A 13,759-nucleotide genomic window follows, 5' to 3' on the forward strand; every position below is an offset into this window, starting at 1 on the left:
GCTCCTTGGTCCACTTGTAGGAGGCGACCATCAACCCTAAGGCTTGATATCTCTGTAATATGAGTGTGTTTCTCTGTGTGTGTGTGTGTGTGTGTGTGTGTGCACGCGCACACACAGTTAGGAGTAAGCAGTTGCCAGAATGGGTTTACAGACCAAGCAGAGTCCCCAAAAGGCATCCACAGAGCACCCTTTATGTGACATCTGGGCACCACCATTATTTACTTGATCTTTTAAAATTACTTACATTCTTAAATTTATTTTTAAAGGAAACTTTATATCACTGTGATAAATGTAAAATAAGTATTTGTCCTGAACAAAAGTATTTTTAAAAAATAAATACAATGAAAACAAGAGAATAATATAAGTTCTATCTGGATCCCATTGCTGGTCAAAAGCTGTGAGCCCCAGGCCTGGAAACACCGCAGTGGACAGAGCAGAGTCACAGCTCTCTCGGAGCTCACACTTAAATGGGGCGATTCCAACAGTAAACCTATAAAACATGAGTCAGGTGGGCATATGCCAGGAAGAATCGAGCAGGGTAGGGAGGATAGCGAGGTGACAGGGAGCAGGGGAAAGGGCCCTCTGAGGTGGGGTGGGCAGAGAAGATCTCCTGGAGGAGGTGACATTTTTCATGGGATGTGTGGAGGCAGGGCCTTCAAGGCAGAAGGAACGGCCACTGCAAAGGCCTAAGGATCTTGGTAGACTCCACCCCACGGCATGGGCAACACTGCATCACAAATAGTAGCTTAGGGGACCATTGCTCACTCTTGTAATAAAAGTATCTGCCTTTAGCACCTTTTAATAAGCATATTACTGGGAGTTCGCTGGTGGTCCAGTGGTTAAGACTCCACCTTCCAATGCAGGGGACTCAGGTTCGATCCCTGGTCGGGGAACTAAGATCACACATGCCGTGGGGCAACTAAGCCTGCCTGCTCTACAGCCCGCGTGCCGCAACTACCGATTAATTTAAAAAACTAATTAATAAGAGTATTACCCAAGTGCACTAAGAAATTAGAGAGAATGATTACTTGTCTCCATCAGACCCTCAGGTCCAGGATCTGGATTCTTCTCGGTTCATTTAGGGACAATTAAAATTATGAAGGCAGCCCAACTCACGAGAGTCTCTTATATAAACCAGGATTATTGATCTGTGATCTGAGGCATACCTGACAAGCCAAGGGGATCTCCCCAGGAAAGGAAGCTGCTTGAGAAACTGAAGATCAGAAGTTGATTGCTAAGAATACACCAGAGCCTCAGAGTCAGTGGCACAAAGAGAGGCTTCTGTCAAGCCGTGGCTGTCCCGAATCCCCTGTCTGCACGGGTGAGGCAACCACTGAGCAGATCTGTAGTAACACTACCTGGCATTTGTTTAGACCTTAATACTCTAAAAAGGCTTTTCATATGTTTAATCCTCACAGCACCCCTGTGAAGTATAATTATCTCCTTTTTACAGATGAGGAAATCTGAAGTTCGGGGAGAATAAATGGTTTACCAAGGTCAGAGGACTAGTGTTAATCATAAGGTAATTAGCCTAAGATTAAGGAGGGGTGGTTTGATATAAATGATATTTGACATAATATAGGGGGTTAAACATTCTTGGCTCCAACCAACTGTGCCTGCCCGGGAACATGTCACACCTGCTCAGAGGTTAACCCTATTGTGAGGAGGAGAGATTCCCGGGCCCCATCTGCCCCAGATCTCCCAAGGGAAAGAAGAACACTGCAACTGTCAGAAGTGTAATCAAAAGTCCATGAAATCAGCTACATAAATTATGTTGGTTTTGCAACATTGTACAGTTTGCTACATTTTCATCAAAATAGAAAATTTTAACCCACCACCTTTACCCTGTGTCCTGTGGCCCTGCCTGCGAGGTGAGGCTCAGCCTGGGGTGAAAGGAGGACCTGGATTCCGTGCCTCATCTTCCCAAGGGTCTCCACTGGGTTGGGGCCAGTGTCATGGACCGTGTCCTGTTGAGTGGCACCATGCTCGGTGCTCAGAAGGGCCCTCACCAGGTTCAATGCTCTGCTGTCACCATCTTGAAATTCTTAACAATTTTTTAACAAGGGCCCCGATCCTGCTGCTGCTTCTTCCTTGCTACTTTTCCTCCCTCTTTCTCCTTCCCCAGGAAAAAGGGGTCTTCTCTTCCCATCTTGTCAGCTGGTCCTTGGTGGCCCTAGGTTGGGCCTTTCACCCAGGGCAGGACCCCCTGCCTGCCTTGGCTCTTTCTGCCTTTCCAAGCCCCTCCCCCCCATCAGGAGGGCCTTCCAGGCATACCAAGCCTGGACCTGCACAGCTCACTGCTCCTGCTGGAAGGGCCCTGCACGCACCCTATCTCCTCACAGCCGCTACCATCTCCTCATTCAGGGCTCAGCTGCAACATCCCCCCTCTGAGACTCCTTTCCCACCAACAACCTTGACCAGTGTCACCGCCACTCCTCAGAGCCCTCCCGTGCCCTCACTCACGCCACATTATGAGGCTTTATTGTATTCCTGACACCTGGAACTATTATTTGTTTACTGTCTGCCTCCTGCCTCTAGACTATAAGCTCCTTGGGTTCAAGAGACTTTGTCAACTTTGTGCACAGTTGTATCCTCAGTACCTACAATGGTGTCCTGCACATAGTTGGTGCTCAATAAATACTTACTGTGTGGGTGAGTGCACAGAGGTGCTGGTTCCACAGAGAGATCAGGCATCAAAGTGAGGAAAGTCAAGTTCTGGCATCTAATCCAGCAGGAAATAGTGGGGCTGGAGATGGAAGCCCAAGCTGGTAGCCCAGGGCCTGTGGACAGAAGTTGCCCTGTAAATGTTTCTCAGGAGCCAGGCATACCTGGGAAAGAGTAGGGAGTAAGAGCCCACAAGAGAGCAAAGCTGCTCATCTCCCCAAGGGAAGGGGCCCACTCAGGGTGGTTTCGTGGTACAGAGATTGCAACAGAGTGAGCAAGCTGATCCACTCTGAATCTTTAAATGCCACCAACCCTTGGATAATTCCCAAATCTATGTCACGAGCTAGGGATCTCACCTGATCCTTGAACTAGTTTATCTAAATACCTCCTGATGTCTCTCTCCCCTAGAAGGCCCTCAGGCACCTCAAACTCTGTCTGTCTGTCCAAAGCAACTCATAAGAGCACAGACCAGGATGGAAATCCTGGAGTCACTAATTCATTTGTGCTCTGCATCATCTTGGCTCAGTTACCAGATTCCTCTCAGTTTCCTCAACTGTCAGTCAGGTATGAACAATAATAATCACCCAGCAGCCCAAGCGGCCCCCATAACTCCATCCTAACTCCTTGAGGGGACAGCATTGAGAGCCAGCCTCTGTGGGCTATTATGTATTTATAAGGCTAGTTTGCGCAAGGCACGCTTTATCGTATGTTGTGTATTTAGCAGTTATATAGATGGTATGTCCCTTGGCAACTTTTGCCTAGAGAGAATAACCATGTGTCCCTGAGTCTTGATAAGATTGTAGCAAGAAGCATTAATCTACATCTTCTCTCAAGTCTCAAAGAACAGTTAAGAGGAGATAAAACCTTCGAGCTTTCAGTGAGTTTCAGGTTGTTGCCCTCAGCCAGAGTCAGCTTCTTCATGAGGCACAGGGCACAATCTCCTCTACAGTGCATTGACTTGGGCCCACAATACTTTCAGGGGCCCTTGAAAACGTTTTAATTTGATTTATTTTAAAACCAGAAGAGGGGAATCCCCTGGTTTTCCAGTGGTTAGGACTTCGCGCTTTTACTGGAGGGCCCAGGTTCAATCCCTGCTCTGGGAACTAAGATCCCACAAGCCCGCAAGCCGCCTGGTGCAGCCAAAGATTAAAAAAGAAAAATTTTAGTAAATTAAAAAAAAAAAACAAGGAAAAAATGAATAGTTGGAAATGAATATATGATAATGAAGGCAGCCTAGGTTATGTTTGTTTTTATACCAATACATTTATTAAAAAAAAAAATTGGCGGCTTCCCTGGTGGTGCAGTGGTTGAGAGTCTGCCTGCTGATGCAGGGGACACGGGTTCATGCCCCGGTCCGGGAAGATCCCACATGCCGCGGAGCGGCTGGGCCCGTGAGCCATGGCCGCTGAGCCTGCGTGTCCGGAGCCTGTGCTCTGCAATGGGAGAGGCCACAACAGTGAGAGGTCCGCGTACCGCAAAAAAAAAAAAAAATTTTAATGAATGGAGGAAAGGGCTCATGAAATCAAAAGTGCCCAGAGCCCATGAAAGTCACAGTGTGACTAGGCCCCTCAGGTGGCATCAGCCTCCCAGATGGAGGGGCAGAGTTGATGGAGGTAGATGTGAGTGAACCCCTCACTCTACCTTCCCCCTCTGCCCAGCCCACACTGTGTCTCAGGGAAACATCTGTGGAGAGAATTGTTGTGTAAAGTCTTTAGCATTTCTGTATGCATATAGGGCAGTCTAACTGTTTGAGCAAAGTCTCAGTGGGTCAGGAATTTGGGACGGTGGCATCCGTGGCATCGAGGGAAAACATCCAGGCTTTTTACATTTATTTGTACAGAAATGACTTCCATAAATGGCATTTTCCTGGAGCACAGAAGAGCAGGACTTCTCGGGAGGATGTTACAGAGCAGGTAACCCTTGGGCAGGGTCTTGGAAGATGAGTTTACCAAGTGGATGGGGATGGGATGATGGTGTCCAGCCAAAGAAATGGAATTTCACAAAGACCCATTTATGGGGGAAGAGCAGCAAATGGACAGGATCATGGCTGTTCTGGAAGGATGGTACATGGGACAGTTCTCTGAGAAAGAAATGGAAAATTTTATGGGAGCTAACCTGAGGATTATAACCCTGGAGACAGTCTTTCAGAAAACTCTGAGGACTGTTCCATCAGTTAGAGGTCAAAGCACAGTTATATAAGCTTTTGAGACAAAGGGTCTACATCAAATGATGTAGTATTGACAGTTGACACAATCCAGACCTACACGTGCACAGTGAGTAGTGGGTCATGGGTCATTGTGGCCCCCTACAAGATTAAGAAGGAAGGTTATTGCTTAAGAAGGTCTGGTTGATGCGGATGCACACTACACACTAAAGGGGAGCGAGGAGGCCCAAACAGGCAAAGAAAAATTTTGTTTAAATTTTTCTCGTCTTGCCATAGAATATGAATTTTACTTCATCAATGCCATAATTAGGGCTTCAATCCAGAGAAGAAGGAAGAGACTTCAGGGTATGGAAGGAGAGCCTCCCAGTTTGAGCCACCCACGGCCATCCTGTGGGGCCATCTAGCAGCCAGATACAAATCTGAAACCAAGAAATCGGTGGGAAAGGATTTCAGTTAGGGAATCACCCGCATAAACGTGGTGGTTGGTTGAAGCCATTGCAGTGGGTGATATCTCAGTGAGAGCCGAAAAAAAAAAAAAATGGGAGAAAGAATCCAGATATACAATGAAAAAGCAGAAGCGGTGGAAGGTGAGGAACCATTCAAGGTTCATGGCTGGAGATGGACCAGGGAGGCGACAACAGAGCCGATGGAGGCTAACAGTGGTTGTCCTCAGCTGGTGTAATCCTGTTTTTTTTCCCCCTTGTTATTTTCTGTATTTTTTTAACTCTTTTATCAGTAAGTATATATTGCCCTTTTTGGCTAAAATAGACATTTTGGAAAAATAAAAGAGGTAGTTCCCAATAGGTTAAGCGCTGCTCAGAGGCCGAGTGCACTGAAGGCTGAGCAGACTTAGAGACATTGCCCACCTTCTTCCCGCAAAACCGCTCCCTTGCCCCAAACCTCCAACCCCCAGGGGAACCAGTGCAACTCCTGGCAGCCGTGTTTTCCTCCCAGGGACCTGTTCTTGGCCACAGATGATTGGACAAGGGTGTTCATGTGATACCAGCTAAGCCAATCAGAGCCCTCCCCAGGAGATTGCCTGGAGAGGGCGGCGTGAGCTTAGAGCCGGGGCGATCTCCAACAGGCAGGCCGACCTTGAGACCCAGGCTAAGGGCGTAGCAGCCAGAGGGGAGAGCCTGTAGAAACAAAAGGCCCGAGGGGGTAAAGCCTGGGTATTTAAGGAACTAAGTGGAGGCCAGGGTAGGGTCACCGGAAAGAATGGTGGAGTAGGTTGGAGAAAGCCAGGACTAGACCACCAAGGGCCTCAGAAACCCCGCTGAGTTGGGGGTTTTCTCATTACAAGGAGAGGCTGTTGGAGGGTTTTAAAAGAGGGAGTGGTCTGACCTGAATTACAATTTTAAAAGATTAGCAATGCTGGAAAATGTGCCGGTGGTGGTGGGGCAAGCGTAAGGAGCAGTTTGGAGGCTCCCGCGCTATGCAGACCCCTGAGGGTGGACCAGACGTCAGAGGCGGCGGGGAAGATGCAGGGAGCAGGGGTCCAGACAAGACCCAGTGGTTGGGGGGCTGGTGAGGGAAGGGTGGAATCGGGGCAGATGATAGGTGAGGGGGATGCTATTATTGAGATGGGAAAGAAGGGAAGACGTTAAGACCTCAGTTTGGACATGTTAAGTTTGAGATGTTGATGGCCCGTCACAGGGGAGATGCTGAGAAGAAAGCAGTGGGGTACATCAGTCTGGAGTTGGGGGATGTCAGAGCTTGGATGCTGGAAATATGGGTGGCATCAGCATGCAGCTGGTGTTAAAGCCACCAGCCTAGATGAGACCACCTGGGAACTGGAGAGAAGGGGCCCAGCACAAAGGCCTGGGGTCCCCCAACATTCACAGGACTGGTAGAGGGGACGGAGCAAGGAAGGGAGGGGGGGAACCGAATGTGTTTTGACCCAGAAGCCCACATTGGAGACTGCCCTGGGTTACCCCCCTGCCAAGGCCAGAGAGGGCTTTTTAGATTTGGTAAAGAAGTCACCCGACTTTGAACACTCTGGGTGGAGTGGTGGATCTGAAAGTTAAATTGGGGTGGGCCTCTTCCCTGAATGAAAGCTGGATTAAAAAGTAGCTATGGGGGGCTTCCCTGGTGGCGCGGTGGTTGGGAGTCCGCCTCGCGATGCAGGGGACGTGGGTTCGTGCCCCGGTCCGGGAGGATGCCACATGCCGTGGCCATGGCCGCTGGTCCTGCGCGTCCGGAGCCTGTGCTCTGCGGCGGGAGAGGCCACAGCAGTGAGAGGCCCGCGTACCGAAAAAAAGAAGAAGAAGAAAAAAAAAAAGTAGCTATGGGGCTTCCTTGGTGGCGCAGTGGTTGAGAGTCCGCCTGCCGATGCAGGGGGCGCGGGTTCGTGTCCCGGTCCGGGAAGATTCCACATGCCGCGGGGCGGAGGCCACAACAGTGAGAGGCCCGCGTACCGCAAAAAAAAAAAAAGTATCTATGGAGGACCTTTTGGGGGCAAATGAAGAAATATGAAAATGGACTTTATATTAGATTATTGTATCAGCATTTAATTTCTTGGGTGTGATAATGGTCTGTGGTTATGAAACAGGGGGAAGGGGCTTCCCTGGCGATCCAGTGGTTAAGACTCCACACTTCCACTGCAGGGGGCGGGGTTTCATTCCTTGGTGGGGGAACTAAGATTCCACATGTCACGTGGTGCAGCCAAAAAAAAGAAACAGGAGGGAAGAGGGCAGGGCACAACCTTTAAAAGAATGACATAGCTGTTGAAGATACCACAAAAACTGGTTAGAACTGATTAGGCCCAAGATGGTGGAAGATTCCACTTCCAGTAGACCTTGAGTCTCATTATACGCTCATTGTAATACATTAGCATCTAAATGGCACACTCGCGGGCACCAGGATCGTTCTGAGGCTAACCATAAAAGGCTAAAAAGTGGGCAGTGGCCCAATTCTTGGAAACCCCTGCCCTCCCCCGCCAAATAGTTGGAATAATTCTCCCACTTTTATGGGCTGGGTAATTGCATAATTAGCCTATATAATTATCCACCCCATAAAACTAACCACCCCAGGGAATTCCCTGGCAGTCCAGTGGTTAGGACTCCACGCTTTCACTGCCTTGGCCTGGGTTCAATACCTGGTCGCGTAACTAAGATTCCGCAAGCCATGTGGCAAAAAAAAACAACAGCCTAAACTAACCACCCCATATTTTGGGGTCGCTCTTGCCTTTTGAGGTAGACTGCATTCTGTCTATGGAATGTGTATCTCTCTAAATAAATCCACTTCTTACCTATCACTTTGCCTCTTGCTGAATTACTTCTGCACTGAGACATAAAGAATCTGAGCTTCATTAAGTCCTGAGACCTGGTGTGTGATCTCAATTAAAAGACAGTGGGTTCGAGTCCCAGCGCATGGGTTCGAGTCCCATCTGAGTTGTGCAGTTTCAGTTACGTGAGAGAGGTCTGGTTCTTAGGAGACACATGTTGTAGTATTGTAGTATTTAGGGGTGAGGGAGCAAGATGCCTGAAAGTTTTCCAGTGGTTCAACAATAACAAACTATACATATATATCTGTATATGTTACATATAATATATGTAATATTTATATAAATTGTATTTATGTTATATATAGGTATATACATAGGTATATACATAGTTTATATATAGGTATTAGATTTATATATAGTTTATATGTATCTATTAGAGAGAGAGAGATATAGCATATGTGGCAAAATGCTAATTGGAAAATCTAGGTTGGGGGCTGTTTTAACACTTTTTCAACTTTCCTGTAGGCTTAAATTTTTCCTAGGGACTTCCCTGGCAGTCGGATGGTTAAGACTCCACACTTCCACTGCAGAAGCCCTGGTGGCGCAGTGGTTAAGAATCTGCCTGCCAGTGCGGGGGACACGGGTTCAAGCCCCGCTCCGGGAAGATCCAACATGCTGCGGAGCAACTAAGCCTGTGCGCCACAACTACTGAGCCTGCGCTCTAGAGCCCACGAGTCGCAACTACTGAAGCCCGCGTGCCTAGAGCCTGTGCTCTGCAACAAGAGAAGACACCGCAATGAGAAAGCCAGTCACCGCAACGAAGATCGCCACAACTAGAGAAAGCCCGCGTGCAGCAGCAAAGATCCAAGGCAGCCAAAAATAAAATAAATAAATAAATTTTAAAAATAAAAAAAAAGGAAAAAAAATTAGAAAGAGTGAACTGGCAGGACTGTGCTCCCACCCTGTTTGTTGTTTGGCTTGAGGCGTCCCAGCACCGGAGCCTGCAGGTTGTTGGGTGGTGCGGGGGTGGCGGCCTCCAAGAGAGCTCACGCAGATGACTGGTCCCCAGTGCCTCTGCCACCAGTGTCCTTGCCCCCACAGTGAACCACAGCTGCCCCCCACACCCCCTGCTTCCCCCGAGACCCTCCATGACCAGTTTTTGAAGAGCCGGAAGATCCAGGCAACAGGTCGTTATTCTCTGAAATTATCTCTCCGATTTCGGATGTGAAGTTCAGCCACAGTGGGAGGTATATCATGACCAGAGACTATCTGACCATCAAAGTTTGGGATCTCAACATGGAAAACCGCCCCACTGAGACTTACCTGGTTCACAGCTACCTCTGCAGCAGGCTGTGCTCCCTCTACAGAAATGACTGCATTTTTGATAACTTTGAGTGTGTGTGGAATGGGTCAGACAGTGTCATTATAACAGGCTCCTACAACAACTTCTTCAGGATGTTTGACCGAAACAGCAAGTGTGATGTTACTCTTGAGGCCTTGAGGGAAAACAGCAAACCCCAAGCTATCCTAAAACTGAGCAGTGTGCGTGAGGGGCAAGCAGAGAAAAGGCGAGATCAGTGTCGACAGTCTGGACTTTAGCAAAAAGATCTTGCATACAGCTTGGCATTTTTCAGAAGATATTGTAGCAGTGATAGCTACAAATAACCTATATATATTCCAGGACAAAGTAACTAGGAGGACACGTTATTAATAATCTCACATACTGAGTTTTAGTCAAACACTTGTTAAAAATATTTTTATTTTATTTTTTTTGGCCGCACGGCATGTGGGATCTTAGTTCCCCGACCAGGGATCAAACCCACGTACGCTGCAGTGGAATCACGGAGTCTTAACCACTGAACTGCCAGGGAAGTCCCTCAAACACGTTTTTTAAATGTTTCTTTGGGTGTTCATTTGATGCATCGACCTTAATTTCCTTCTTTGTAATAGAATTCAGTTGGAGTCCAACTTTCCCAAATCCCAAGTTCTAAGAAACTTTTGTCAAACCCGATAGGTTCTGGGACACTTCTGTTTAGAATTGAGAGCTGCCAGCTAACAGTAGGTCTTCCATAGTTGATTTGAATTTCTGATGCTTTTATTGCCCTGTTTTCTCTGGTGGGTCCAGTGTTTTGTTTCTAGGTGTCTGCTGAGGTAAAATGAAATTGTAGTATTTAAAGAGAAAAGAGAGAAGTTTTTTTAAATTAAGCAATTTCATTTGATTGAAAAAATTCAACAAAAAATAAACACCGTTTACTCTAAAAAACAAACAAAAAAAGAAGTTAATGGCAGTTGTAGAGGAAGTGGAAACAGCCAAGTTTTCAAGGAGAGAAATGGTATGGTACCAGGAGGGGATCGTGAGGTCAAGGGAGGGTTTTGCACAAAAATGTTTAAAATGAGAGCAAGAGTGTATGTTGACAGGAATGTTCCTGTGGAAAGGGAGAAATTGATGTTGTAAGAAAGGGGTGAGAGGTGCCGGAAAAAGTCCTTGGGAAGGCTGGCCGACGGGTGGCCCCAAGCTTGGAGGGGACACCGCACTGAGGTGCTGCGCTGGGCCCTGGGATCGGTGCGGGGGGGGGGGGCAACCCCTCAGGAAGTAGGATCTGAGGCTCTCAGCTGACAAGAGTCAGGAGGGCAAGTGGTTGTTTCAAGCAGATTGAGGCGCAGAGCCAAAGAAAAAGTGGCAAATTTGTTTGGTGTTTAAGATCTGAATGGCGATTATTCATCAGCTTAGGGAAAGAGCCAACAGGGGAGAGATTTAAGTCCTTACCCCTCTGCTACTCAGTTTTTCCATCTGTAACATGAGGGGATTGAACTGGGGGCTCTCAAAGGACCCTGCAAACTCCTGTTCACTCAGGGTCCCTTATGATACCTGATGGAGAGCTTTTACTGAATAGCATGTGTTTGGGTTGTTAAAGGATTAAAGATGGCTAGTAAAAATTGGACACTTGCCTAAGAGGTTTCTAATTGAGGGTAAAAACCAAGAGATACAGAGAGACACTTGAAAGGAAGACTGCTTAAGGCTTGAGGGCACCCCTGGGGGAGCAGGGGGGTGGCCCGGAGGTTGCTGGGGCGCTGAGATGCCTTGACGACGCTTGGATAAACGCAGTACGAGGTCCCTTTGAGCGTAAATTCTGCTGTCTCTGGGCTCTCGCTGAAGCTGGCATTGCACAGCGTGAAATGAAACAGCACATTAATGTGATTAACACTGAATAAACCTCCGTGTGTGAGCAAATATAGCTTGAAGCGGGTTCAGGAATTTGAAAGTATCTATTATTAAAGGCAGCCTGCAGGGGCCGTGGCATCCAATGACAAGCCAGAGGCTGCTACCGGCATCTAATATTCCCAGAGTCGTTTCCTTCGGCAAAGTGCATTTGCAGGCTTCTGTGCTAGGCTCTTCCCTGATCCTCCAAGGAGGATTAGCACCACTACCCCCATTTTATAGATGAAGAAACTAAAAGCACTGTCAACAGTAGGCCTCTCAGGCCGCTGAAGGCAGAGACCTTGCCTATCATCACTGGCTCCCCAGTGGCAGGCAGAAGGCCAGGGCAAGGGGAGGAGCCTCTCAGCCCCTGAGAGCCGGCCCAGCGAGCCACGAGCGCTGTGCTGGGACTTCCACGTCTGGCGTCACTGCTAAGCACCAGGCTGTGTGCTGCAAGCCTCACACAGATGGTCTCACTTAGTCCTGACGACAACCCTTGGCAGTTGGTATTATTAACCCCAAGAGGAAACTGAGGGCAGACAGGTTAAATAACTTGCCAAAGGTCACCCGGCAGAATCAGGATTCAGGCTTGGATTTGTCTGAAGCGAAGCATGTGCTTGACTGCCGAGCTGGACGCTGTCTTCCAGGAGAGTATGGTGCGGACGCCTGGAATTCTTACAGCCCCTGTGCTCGACAGCCGTTAGCACAGCGCTGAGCACAGGTAGTAGGGTGGCACCAGGGTCAGTGAGTAGAGACTGAGGGGCAGACAATCCGAACGGATGAACGGGTAGAGATGTGAATTCCTGTCTTGCGGGGTCTTCCTCTTCAAATTGAAGATTTCCCCAAAGCTTATGAATGCTCGATCTAATTAAGGCGAAAAGGCATCTGAGAATTGCTAGGCCTTTCCTTTATTAACTGTCAAGTCCAATCTGTAGGCTGTTTACGTGCCGAGGTCAGAGATCAGTCTTTAGCTGCTCGCCTTTCATTCATCTGGCAAAGCCCGGAACATAAAGTTTATTGATGCAAAACTGATTGGCAGGCAGGGGTAACGAGGTGGCAGGGACAGGGAATATCAGAAGGAGTTCTAAGCCGGTCGGGTCACTCCTGCTCCCTTGCCGTGCTAACTTCACGTGCTCCAGGTTACTGGGTCATAGCTCATAGCTTTCTGCACCACAGTCTAGATGAGCAGCAAATGTCTGGACCTTGGGCAGTGTTCACAGAGCGCATCAAGATGGGGAGGGGAAGGACTCCTTTCTCCCTGTTTGTCTGTTAGTTTGGAAAGGAGAGAGTGAGGCACGGAAGGTTAGGTATGGATGGCCTTGAAACTTCACAGATCAAAAGGAATTCCCATGTAAGCTTGCATCGGAGAGGCCTGGGAATTGGGAAGAGGAAGGTCATTGTTACACCAGCCCAGGACTAAGTTGCTCCCTGTCTCTGGTGAGCTCCTGTGGGGCCTCCTCCATGCCCACCAGCAAGAAGAGGTGGGAAAGCACGTGTGGGTCCACACCTGGCTCTATCTACTCACAGCGTCCTCAGGATAAAAACCAGGAGTAAGGGGCTTCCCTGGTGGTGCAGTGGTTGGGAGTCTGCCTGCCGATGCAGGGGACGTAGGTTCGTGCTCTGGTCCGGGAAGATCCCACATGCCGCGGAGTGGCTGGGCCTGTGAGCCATGGCTGCTGAGCCTGTGCATCCGGAGCCTGTGCTCCGCAACAGGACAGGCCGCAGCGGTGAGAGGCCCGCGTACCGAAAAAAAAAAAAAACACAAAAAAAACCAGGAGTAAGGCACTAAGTTCCAAAAGAGGGAGTTGGACACAGGAGTTGTTGTACTCATGCCACTTAGGATAGGGAAGGTCTCAAATATTATTTATTTATTTTTATTTTTAAAAATAAATTGATTTATTAATTTTATTTATTTTTGGCTGCGTTGGGTCTTTGTTGCTGCGCGCAGGCTTTCTTTAGTTGCGGCTAGCGGGGGCTACTCTTCATTGTGGTGCGCGGGCTTCTCATTGCGGTGGCTTCTCTTGTTGCAGAGCACAGGCTCTAGGCGTGCGAGCTTCAGTAGTTGTGGCACGCGGGCTCAGCAGTTGTGGCTCGCAGGCTCTAGAGCACAGGCTCAGCATTTGTGGCACAGGGGCTCAGTGGCTCCGCGGCATGTGGGATCTTCCCGGACCAGGGCTCGAACCCGTGTCTCCTGCATTGGCAGGCGGATTCTCAACCACTGCGCCACCAGGGAAGCCCATCAAATATTATTTATTTTTATCAGGACCAAACTGGATTCTGCCTGATCTGAGGAAAGAACCCTGACTGCAGGTCATTGTAAATGCCTTCTTAGTCTCTGCAACTCAGAAATAGTGGTTTTCCACATCAGTCAGCTGTCTGGATTCAACCCCCCACACTCATACATCACAAAGCAAAAAAATAACAAAATTAAAACAAACCAAACCCCCAACCCTCGTTTCATTTCCTTAGAAAACAGTCCAGGTTCAAGGTCTAGTCTGAGCAGGGA

Source organism: Stenella coeruleoalba, assembly GCF_951394435.1.
Source record: "Stenella coeruleoalba genome assembly, chromosome: 19".
Classification (NCBI taxonomy): domain Eukaryota; kingdom Metazoa; phylum Chordata; class Mammalia; order Artiodactyla; family Delphinidae; genus Stenella; species Stenella coeruleoalba.